Genomic DNA, 12,227 nt, shown 5'->3' on the forward strand with positions numbered 1-12,227 from the left:
CCCCTAATTACAGAGCTTCAAAATACATGAAGCAAAAACTAATAGAATTGTAAGGAGAAATAAACAAACCCACAATTATCGTCAGAGATTTTGATATCCCTCTTTCAACAATGAATAAAATAAGTAGAAAATTTGTAAGGCTATAGAAGACTTAAGTGACACTATTAACCAACTTGACCTAATTGATATTCATAGAAAACTCTGCCCAACAACAGAATATACATTATTTTCAAGTGCATATCAATATTTAATAAAACAGATATTATTATGGGCCATAAATAAATAATAAATAAATTTAAAAGGATTTAAAATAAATTTAAATAAATTAAATGAATTTAAAAGGATTTAAGTTATGCAAATCCTTATGTTCTCACCACAATGAAATTAAATTAGAAACTAAAATCAGAAAGTTCCCTGGAAAACCCACAAAATATCTGGAAACTAAAAACACACTTCTAAATTATCTGTGGGTCAAAGAAGAAAAATCAAAAAGGAAACCAGAAAGTCTTTTGAACTGAATGTTAACAAAAGCACAGCATATCAATATTTGTGGGATGCCCCTAACGCACTATTTAGAGGAAAATTTATGGCACCAAAAACTTATGTTAGAAAAGAAGAATGATCTCAGATCAATAACTGTAGCTGTCACCTTAAGAAACTAAAGAAAAAGAAGTGCAAATTAAATTCAAAGTAAGCTAAGGAAAGGAAATAATAAAAATTGGGGGAAATCAAAGCGGTTCCCAGGACTTGTGCTGAGCCTATTAGGGAAAGACTCTTTTGACCCCCAGAGCAGGAGTGTTGCTGTGGCAGCCAGCTCGTCCCCACCAGCAGAGGACATGTCTGAGGATGTAGTCAGACCAGAGAAATTAGAAGTGAGAGATGGAGGAGAGAGAAGCCAAGGTCCTGGGGACGCCCTGGATGAAGCCAGGTCTGAAACTGCAAATCTCCATGAACTTTTCAGTTACTGCAGCCAAAAAATTCCTTTTCTCTTAAGTAAGTTCAGATTGGGTTTTCTATCATTTGCATGAAAAACTTCCAAATGGTTCTCCATGTTGTTTTATCTTTGCAGGGAGAGGCTGTGGATGGGGCTCCATGTTTCTTTCCACATTGTCACATCACTTTCCACTACTAAATAAACCCTTTGAATTTATTATCCTCATTTTACAGATGAGGGCACTGAAGCCCCAAACTGGGAGCTCGTTAAGCTTCTCTCCCCCTTGGTGTCCTCCCCAACCCCTTCCTTGCCAGCTCAGTGCTTAGTCTCTTGGGTATCAGACAGCAAAACCCAGGGGAGCTTCCTCCAGCCAGCCCCACCTGCCCCCAGTTGGCTGCTCCCCAACCTATGGGTCAGCCCAAGAGACTCCAGGGCCTCCAGACCTGACTGATTAGATCGGGAGTCAGAGGGAAGGTAGGTGATATAGGGGTACACATCTGAATACTGGAAAAGGCCAGCTTTAGATACACATAGGATTTTGGAAAAACCTCCTCTCGAGTTGATGAGCTGTTAGAAATCACACAAATATGTACCTAGAGCAGGGGTTAGTTAGCCAATTGTACCAGGTTTAACAACTCACCCAGTGCCACACAAGAAGTTCTGAGGAAGGAGACGCTGTGCCCTGCAGGGAGTCAGGTGCAGGCTTTGGAGACAGAGGAGGTTTGGGTTTAAACCCTAATACTGACTTTTACAAAATATTTCATTGTGGGCCATGTGCTCTGCTTATTTAAGCTTCAGTTTCTTTTCTGTAAAATTCTACTTCAGAGGGTTTTGCAATAATTAAATGAAAAAAAAAATGCATGGAGCACTTAGTACAGAACTGCACACACAGTAGACAACCAAGGAATGATGTTATTTGTGGTGATGATGATGATTATCCACAGGGTCAGGAGACATGACAGGCTGTCTTGTTCCCTGCTCTGTCCCTGGGCCTGCCCTGGGCTGGCACATAGCAGGTGCTCAGTGTGTGGACTGGAGCTCCTCAGACTCCACCTCACATCTGAGCTGACTGATGTTTTCTGCTTTACAAAACTTATCCGTGCCCTGCAGGTCGAAGGCCGACAAAGCAGCTGTCTGCATGTCTGCGGAGCTGTGTGGAACCGACACCCTGTGGATCACCTCACATCTGAGCTGACTGATGTTTTCTGCTTTACAAAACTTATCCGTGCCCTGCAGGTCAAAGGCCGACAAAGCAGCTGTCTGCATGTCTGCGGAGCTGTGTGGAACCGACACCCTGTGGATGGGGCTGGCATTTTCTCTTCTGCTGCAGTTGGATGGAACCTACCAGAACCTGCCTGATGCTCCTTCTGCCAAAAGTCACAGCAACAGAACCATGTGACTCTCAGAGAAGAGCTGATCTTGCTCTTCTTCCATCTTTCTTCCTCCTTCCCCCCTTTATTTCAGTCCCTGAAGCGTCTCCTTATTGACTCTAGTTTCTTTGCACCTGCTGGGTCCTGGAAGCACTGTTGGCAAAATATCAGGGAGCCAAGGTATTGGTGCCCTTGCTTACATTTTTACCCACACAGTTCCATGTGACTGGAGACCTGGCCACCAACAGTTGGAGAAATTTCAAAGTGATAGTAAATTGCAGGGCATGTGTGAGCCACGAGAGAATGCTGGTCACCCACGGCCAGGCCTTTCCAGGAAGGACCATCTTGGCTTGTCTCACTGTGCTCTGAGAATCTGGCTCGTTTTACGTGCACTTTCTCCATAAGCACTGTCATAGAATTGAAAGCAATTTTCTTGAGATGAGAGTGGAGATAGTCTGGCACACTCTACCAAGAAACTGTAGCCAGCAATGGCTGGCACCATGGCCCCAGGATCCCTGCTTTAGGGTGGCACAAGGATGTGGAACCCAGCAGAAAGGACACCTCACAGGCAGCTGCGGGCTGGGGTTATTACCTCCTCCAAGTTTAATCTTAATTAGTATGTCTTTCTTTTTTAATTTAGAAAATAACACAAATGCACTGTAAATATTCATACAGTGTAAAAGTGCATAAAGAATAAAATGAAGGACTTCTGGCCAAGACGGAGTAACAGGGACTGGACTTTTTCTGTCACCTAAAGGAACCAAAATATGGGCAATATATACACAAAACAACAGTTTACAGGATACTGGATACCAGGCAGTGAAGAACTGTGATCTCTCAGAGATGGGAACACATGAGGTGAGCTGTATAATTTCCCCAGCTTCTGATTTGTGAGGGTTTTCAGTGGGATGTAATGCAGGGAGGGGGAATCCAGACAGAGCACAGTGGACTTGCTAAGTTGAGGAGATGGAGCTGACAGTCTTGGAAGACCAATGTGTTTAGAGTTCCCAGGACAGAGTATGGGAAAAAAGAGAGCTACGCAGAGAGGGATCTTCAGAGATCTGCAGAGGATCCTTTCAAATATTTAGCTGAGTTCTAATTGGGCATATATATGAGGACTCTACCTGTGATGGGGGGAAAATATCAGCCAGAGAACAGTGCCACACACTCACAGAGGCTGGCAATAATGTCTGTTCCCACCAGCTAGATTGGAAAATCTTGTGACTCGCATGACACTGAGTAGAATTCACATAAGGGTCTTGCCTCAGGGATGGGGAATAATTATTCCTAGACTGAACACTACTTTGGGCCTGCCTGACAAAGCTTAAGCAAGAACTGAAAGGATCAAACTGTTTCAAAGTAACTTAACCACATCCTAGAACAAAGCACAAGAATATGTATAGGAGTATAAAAATATCCAGCAGTCAAGAAGGTACAACTCACAATGTCTAGAATCCAATCAAAAATTACCTGACACACAAACAAGCAGTAAAATATAACCCATAATGAAGAGAAAAACCTACCAATTGAAACTAATCCACAATTGACACAGATGAGTAAAGATATGGAAGATTTGAACTACACTGTTAACTGACTTAAGCTATTGACATTTATAGGACACATCACCCCACAGCTGCAGAGTACGTGTTCCTCTCAAATGCACATGGAACAGTCACCAAGATAGACCATATCCAGGGCCATAAGGCAAACCTTAACAAATTTAAAAGAACAGAAATTATACAAAGTATATTCTCTGACTAATGGAATTAAATTAAAAATCAATAACAGAAAGATGTCTGGAAAATTCCCAAGTATTTAAAAATTAAGCAACATCCTTCTAAACCATCCATGGGTTGAAAGGGAAACTCTTAAGGAAGATAAAAAATGATCTTGAATGAAATAAAAATAAAAATATCAAAATTTGTGAGATGCAGATGAAGCAGTGCTCAGAGGGGATTTATAGCACTGAATGCATATACTAGAAAGGAAGAAAGATCTAAAAAATCAATAACCATAAAAAATTAGAGAAAGAAGGACAATTAAACCTAAATCAAGCAGAAGGAAGGAAATAATACAAGTTGAAGCATAAATCAGTGAAATTGAAAACAGATAATTAATAAAGAGCATTAATGAAACCAAAAGCTGTCTCTTGGAAATGATAAATAAAATTGGTAAATTTCTTATCAGGCCAACGAGAGAGAGAGACAGAGAAACAGAGAGAGAGAGAGAGAACAAATCTCTGAATGTCAGGAGTATTGAGCCCATCGACATTGTGATTATAATAAGGGAACACAATGGGTAACTATGCACATAAATTTGATAACTTGGATGAAATGGGCTAATTCCTTGAAAAACGCAGACTACCAAAACTCACTCAATAAGAAATAGATAACCCGAATAACTCTCTATATTAAAGAATCATTAATGTAATTTGCCATATTAACAAATATAAAAAAAGATCATTTCCATAGCTATGAGCCATCAAAAATTTAAACTAAAAATCCCATTTACAATGTCATAAACATCTGAAATACTTAGGGAAAAATCTGACAAAAGATTTACGTAACTCTGGTAATGGAATACTACTCAGCAACAAAAAAGAAAGAACTCTTGATGCATTTATTCACATGGCTAAATCACCAAATAATTGTGCTGAGTGGAAAGAGACAGAAGAAAATGCACACATACTGTGTGAGTTCATTTATACTAAATTCTAGGAAATGCGAACTAATCTACAGTGACAAAAACCAGATCAGTGCTTGTGTAGACACAGATAGCAGGAGAGAGAATCCCAAGGGACAGGAGGAAACTATGGGTGGTGATGGCTACGTCCACTGTCTTGATTGTGGTGATGGTTTCACGGATGTGCACCTATGTGAACACTTATCCAGTTTTACACTTTAAGTATGTTTAGTTTATTGCATGTCAATTATACCTCAGTAAAGTCTTTTACAGAAACAATAAAGGCACCATATTCTTTCCATTCCAAATCACTTCCCAGATGAAACACTGCGGGATGTGCACCTATGTGAACACTTATCCAGTTTTACACTTTAAGTATGTTTAGTTTATTGCATGTCAATTATACCTCAGTAAAGTCCTTCACAGAAACAATAAAGGCACCATATTCTTTCCATTCCAAATCACTTCCCAGATGAAACACTGCAAATAACAGTGAAAATAAGAACCTTGAGTTCACTCTCTTGTGTGTGCTGTGACAGTCATTCTGGATACAATAGATCCATCGATCCCCCATGAACCTCATGAAGGTAGACACTGTTGTGACTGCTGTTTAAAGATGGACAAACTGAGGCTCAGAGACACGGAGTGACTCACCCAAATCTACCTCATTGGTAACTATGACTGAGGAGATATAGACCCAATTCTCTGTGATTCCAAAGCCCACCTATAATATGGCATGTATTTTTATGTATATTCTAAATTATCTTCTTTTACAAAAATGAGATCATGCAATCCACACTTTTTTCAAGTTGCCTTTTCGTTTGCTCTTCCCACATGGATTTTCTTCACTCTTTGACTGGCTGCCTGGGATTATGTTACCACAGGCACCAACATTTATTTAGTTAGTTCCCTATAGGTGAATATTTAGGTTGTTTGGGCTTTTTTGCTATTATAGCAATGTCACAATAAGCATGTCCTGCCATTTTCCCCATTCATTTAAAATTATTTTTAATGACACAAGTTCTGCATGTACACATTCTTGTGCTTTTCTATTCAAGAATTCAGATAAAGGAAAACTGCCTCTTTGTTCTACCCACCTCCACGATCACCTCCAATTTTCGATCTCCTCCCCACAGGGCACTATCAGTGTGCTATGTAATCCTTACAGACCCTTTTAATATGCTTTTCTGTACATATGTGTGCCTAGTTAAAAGCACAAGAGGTATCATACCATATGAGGGTACTTCAACAAGTGCGTGGAAAAACAGAATTGAAAAATAATATACATGTATTATTTTGTATCTGGATGTTTATGGTTTAAAACACTGACGTCTTTCAGTATATACAGAGCGGCCTCATTCTTTTTCACAAGACACATGTCATGTTCAACTGCTTGGATCTCTCTCCCTCCCTGCCTCATTCCTTTTCTTCCTTCCATCATCGCTCCCCTACTAATGGATATTTAGGTTGTTTCCATTTTTTTCTCTATAAAAACTACTGCAATCAGCATTCCTGTGCATGCCTCTCTGCGTGCACATGGGAGTTATTCTACTGCATCGATACCTGGAAGTGAAATTGCTGAGTTGAAGGGTTTGCCAGGCTGGGTCTTGTCTGTGGCTGCAGGAGGCTGGGCTGCAGGTTCCAGGTGGCTGTTGCACAAACACCCACCATGAGGCAAGATGGGAGGGGGTATTCCCTTTATCCAAGAGTTTGCTGTCTGTGGCCATGTTTTTGGACAGCTCCTGGTGACAGAACTCCCGGCCATGCAGCCATATATGGTAGGAATGATCAGAAAAGCCCCGTGGGTAACCTGCTGGCCCCACTCCACTCACCTTTTGGTCCCTCCCTCTTCCCCCTTATACTGACTGCCGATGACCGATCCAGACCACCAGTGAGCCCTAGCAAAGGTCGGGGCAGATGAGCCACAAATTGTTCAACAAGCGGCTGTTTCTGGAACCTCCTCTACGCCAGGGTGGATGTGGTCAGACAGGGCCTGTCCTCCAGGAGTCCCAGCCCAGTGGGGGAGACACACTTGCACCAGCTGGTCATAGCTGTGACAGTGGTAAGTGCAGGATGCTACTGGGACACATAAGAGAAGCTTCTGGCAGAGCCTAAGGGTGGTCCTGGAAGGTTCCTGGTGGAGATGAGAGCTGGGCTGAGTTTTGAGGGATGAGCAGGAATTAACAAAGTGGAACAGACATTGAGAGCATGAACATGTGGTGTTGGTGTGTAAAATGTCTACTTTTTTTTAATCCCCCCTCCCCTTTTCTAGTAATAGCACCATCTTTCCCTTTATGAGAACTTCCCAAAGGCACCATATAATTCTGGAAACTCTCGATTCCTTAACATCACCTCACCCCACCCAGCCAAGGGATGAGCATGTGATGATCTGATTGGCTTGGCCCATCACAGTATTTCACTCTGGACCACAGGGACTGGTTCAGAGAGAGGCCAACCAGAACCTTCCATGGGACTCGCTACTGGAGCAAGTGGGAGAAACTCTTGGCTTTGGGATCATGGAGCTGGAAGCCGCTGCTTGGGGCCATCTGCCCTGTCATCATAGGGTAGGGTCAGGGAAACTGAGGCCACTCTGCAGCATGAGGCAGAGACAAGCAGAGATGAAGGATGAAAGAATCCTCGGGGGCACTGACAATTCAATTCCTGCAGCTCTTTCTTCTGTTTTGAGGGTTCCCCCTTCTCTTCCTAGCCCTGGGGGCATGTCAGAGAACTTCACTCTCACAGAGAATGGCAAGGAGTGACCCTGCTGCCACTCCATAGATGCCAAAGGCAGGCTTGGTGTGGTAGATCAGAGCGAGGCACACACAGCAAACACAGGACCATTAGCATGGTTGCACTGATTCCTCCGCCCCAAGTCCCACAGGGCAAAGTGACGGGCCCAGGGGGATGCTGCACATGCAAGGGGGGTGGAGAGCTGAGGAATCCAGGGCTAAGGGTCCAGTACTTTTTGAGTAAGCAGCAAACATTATAACAGGCACTAAACAAGCTAGTTCCCTTTCTGCAAGGAATGGGAAGTTGCTGTTGAGAAGTACCACGGTCCCTCCTCAGCGTGCAGATGGAGACCCATGTTGTGAGCCCATTGGGTTATGGTGGCAGGATTGCTGTGCCCAATCCAGTGATGGGTCCTGGTAGTGATGCTGGCCACCTGGCCTACGCAGGACAGACCAGCCACATTGTCCCATTCAGTCTCAGGTGAGTACAGAGCCACATGGGTTGGTACATGTCCCGTTGTGCTGTGGCAAATATACCAGTCAATAATCACCCATATACATGACAAGATACCTGGGCTATTAGCCACAGCCCAAGAGTTGGTGAAAACATAACATGTCTGGTCCTTAGGAGTATTATCCAAAACGAGGGTGATGGGAATCACCCATATACATGACAAGATACCTGGGCTATTAGCCACAGCCCAGGAGTTGGTGAAAACATAACATGTCTGGTCCTTAGGAGTATTATCCAAAACGAGGGTGATGGGTTTCAGTTCAGCTAATTGTGCTCACCCACCCCTACCATAGCTGGGCTTCTGGAACTGATGTTCAGGTTGGACAGCTGCCCAGTGGCCACCGTCAGCTGAAAGTTTGTCTGAGCTCAGTAAACCTAGCCCAGGCACCCTAAGGGACTTCCTGGAATCAGGACCCAGTATCTCCAGGTAGCCAAAGAGTGCCCCTGTGGGAGGTTGAGGGGGGCAGGTGGTACAAGGGCCCCTGGAGGTGTGGGTATAGTCTTTTTGTATTAGGGGGACACACCTGTGGGACCAGACGTGCTTCCTTCTTGAACATTCTGTTTCCATTCAGTAAGAGAATACTGTTGTGCCTTTCCAATGCTGCAGCCAGCATCTGAGTGGGCCCAGCCTGAGATGGGAATATCTGGTGTAATGCTAGCTGGAGGGCCTGCGGGAGGTGTTTGGTCTCCACAGCGCCCCCTAGCCGGCCAGTGGCTGTGTCTACAATGGAGTGCAGTGGGGTAGCCTGCTCAGGGAGGCAGGGCCTCCGCAACCCCACGCAGCGCCTGCTGGCGGAGACTACTTCCCTTGAGCAGAAGCCAATGGCAGGAGCTACCTGGAGTTAACAAGAGTCCTGTGGTTTGCAGGTCCCAAGGGTCGGGCTGCTGAGACATCCCGTCATGCTGCCTCTAGCACCACCTGCCGATCATGTCCTCAGGTACTTGTCACAGATTTTCTGGCCAACGTATACATAAGGCTCAACAAAATACCTGGATGAGGCCCATATTGTCTCTAATACCCGAACAGTCCAATGAAGTGCTGGGTTTCCTTTTCGTTAGCAGGGGTGGGGGTGGTGGGCTACCTGAGAAACTTCTTTCCAGTCTCAGGGATCAATCTTTGAGCCGCAGCCCACCTTGCTCCCAGATTTTGGCTTGCATTGCTGATCCCTGTAATCAAGTCTAACCCCTCTTTGTAGGTAAGAAACCCGAGGTTCAAAGAGATCAGTAACTTGCTCAGGGTCACACATCAAGTGAGTGAGAGGACCAGGATTGGCCCAGGTGCATGAAATGCCACAGTCCAGGCATTTCCCTTGTCCTGCATGGCTGTGGGTCTTTTGCCACTACAGGATTCTTCCAGTCTCAGGACCATCGTGTGCCTAATTTTGCTCCATCTCTGGCCTGATCCCCATGACTGTGGCTGGGACTGCAGTGTGGGTGGCTGCTGAGCCCTGGCTCTGTGCTGGCACTTCCCACAGCTGCTGTTTATCCACTAACACAGTCTGGGAAGGCCCGGGAGGCAGGTTCTGAGCCATGTGGGCCCAGCTGGCATCTCTGGAACTCAGTTGCTCACCTGGGCCCCTGGGATGCAGGAGTGCCTGTCCACACTTCTCTTCCTGAGCCCTTCTCTCTGCCCCCAGCCCTGCCCCAGGCCCGCCCCTATCAGCACTCACCTGGACCATTGCAACAGCCTCCTGGCACCACCAGTGTTTCCTGGACTCCCTTTTCCTCTTCAGTCATGTGGATTGGCTATGATGACCTATTCACAGCTCCAGGGTAGGCTTTGATGGCCTAAGCTGGATAGCCGTTGGCCACAGTGACAGGCTTGGTTGGGCACATAAATGAATCAGAACCAAAGGAATGTGGAGAGGTTTGCTCTGACTTCAGGGAGATAATTCTTTTTTCCATTCAGCTATGAAAAGAGACTCTCTCTTCCTCCCTAAATGGTGTGGTTTGGGGAGGTGAGACTTGGAGAATGTGGGTCATCGGAGGTAAGGGTGGGGTGGAATGGGGAGGTGGGGGTAGGAGGGGAAGGGGAGAGGGCGGGTTGCTACCCTGGGAGCCTGAGGATTACACTGGTCTCACAGAAGGCAGAGTAGGGAGGTGGGGAGAGCCTGTCTCTCTGTTGACATCATTTACTCCACTGGGTCAAGCCACACCTGAAACTGATCATATGAGTCTGGGTCTCCCTAGGAAACAAAATCAGGCAATTTGAGGAGAGTTTAATAAATGAACAATTTACAAAGGTGAGATCAGGATGAAGAGACAGCACAGGGATGGTTCAGCCCACCAGAGCAGGTAACAGAGTTACTGCTTCTGGCCTGAGGCTCAGGGCTGTGTGGAGAGGGCTGGCCTATAGGAGCTGTGAACTCGGTCACAGCCTGGTGGCCCCGCACAGGCAGAGAGGCAACAAGTACCCTGGTCCAAGTCTCCTCCCTCCCTCCCATGTCCCTTTGGTGCTCCCCATCGTTGAGCCGTGAGGAAGCAAGAGGGACTGTAGGTGTAATCCACGTGGGTCATCCTTCTGGGGTACAGAGCAGGGGCAGCAGATCTGGACAGACAAGTGGAAGACATTCAGTGCTTGGCTCTGGACCTCAGGGTCACAAAAGCCAATACTCGTATGTAACCCTGACAGGTTGAGCTGGGGTGAGTGGGCCTTTTACTTGCCAGGTGGAGGACTAACTGATTCGCACACCTGGCAGGGTCCCACCTCTGTGCCTTTGCTTGTGCTTGGCTCTCAGCCTGGAATGCCTTCCCTTGTGATGGAGTTTGGATGTGTTGTCCCCTCCAAAACCATGTGGAAATCCAATCCCCAATGTAGCAGTGCTGGAAGCTGTTTGAGTCATGGGGGCAGATCCCTCATGAATGGATTAATGCTCTCCCTGGGAGAGGGGGACCTGAGTGAGATCTCTTCTATTAGTTCCCGTGAGAGCTGGTTGTTTAATAGACCCTGGCACCCCCCCTCTCTTGCTCTTTTGCTTCCTTTTGCCCTGTGATCTGCTCGTACTGCCAGCTGCCTGCCACTTTCCTCCCTGAGTAGAAGCAGCCTGAGGCCCACGCCAGTTGCAGTCATCCCAGAATGGTAAGCCAAATAAACCTCTATTCTTTATAAGTTACCCAGTCTCAGGTATTCTGTTATAGCAACACAAAACGGACTAATACACCTTGCCTGTGGAAGTCTCCTCTCCCTGCTTCCCTGCCACCCTGTCACACCTCCCCTTAAAGTCCTGACCCAGAAGCTGAAGAGAGGAAGGCAGCAGAGCACAGTTCAAAAATGTAGGGCAAACCTGAGCTCAACTCCTGGCTTCACTGCTTAACTTGTGAATCCTGGGGCAAGTTAGCTACCTCTCTGAGCCTCGGTTTCCCTCTTCATCACCTGATCATCTGCCAGATCCCACCTCCCCATGTGACCTCAGCCCAGCATTTAGCCATGTGTGTTGGGAACAGCCCTGACCTACCTTGGCCTCTGCCTCAGTTTCCTCATCTGTAAACCAAGGGGTTTATATTCAGTGGTTTCCAAGGCCCGCTGCTCCCTGCCCCATGCCTCTCTGGTTTTTCTTTGATGCTCTGACTCTCAATTGCTCAGCTCAACAAACAAACCCAGTGGCTTTATCTCACCCTGAGGAGGGGAGGCTACTATGGGAACAGCTTGGCAGCATTGAAAAGCCTGGCACATACACTGTTTGTGTTTAATTACTTTGGCAACTGTTTACTGCCTCCTCGATTTCCTGAGCAAACAGTTCCATTATTTGGAGTAATTCACTGGCACTAGCTTTGGTTGTGAGGAGTAGAAGGTTTGAGATGTGCCCTACCTCAGCCCCTCACTCCGGACGTGCTTACACAGCCAGGCCTTCTGAGAGGAGCTGAGAGACACCAGGGACAGAATGCCAGCCTTCCCTGGTGTCTGGGAGCCCTGGGGTCGCACAGACCCTCCAACCTCTGCTGGGTCTCCTGAATTTGCCACCTGAGACCCTGCTGCCTAGTGGTTACAGCAGACTCCA

The 12,227-nt window shown here is 46.1% G+C and overlaps 1 long non-coding RNA gene across 1 annotated transcript; it reads right to left on the minus strand.

Moving 5' to 3' along the window:
• Positions 1-10,432: 10,432 nt before the first annotated feature.
• LOC103608373 lies at positions 10,433-11,798 on the minus strand. The gene is made up of 2 exons (XR_552047.1): positions 11,685-11,798; positions 10,433-10,777 (listed from the first exon to the last, which is right to left on the minus strand). It is a non-coding gene; the product is annotated as an uncharacterized LOC103608373 (long non-coding RNA).
• Between the last annotated feature and the right edge of the window lie 429 nt (positions 11,799-12,227).

This window comes from Galeopterus variegatus, unplaced genomic scaffold (genome assembly GCF_000696425.1).
Source record: "Galeopterus variegatus unplaced genomic scaffold, G_variegatus-3.0.2 Scaffold8357, whole genome shotgun sequence".
NCBI lineage: Eukaryota > Metazoa > Chordata > Mammalia > Dermoptera > Cynocephalidae > Galeopterus > Galeopterus variegatus.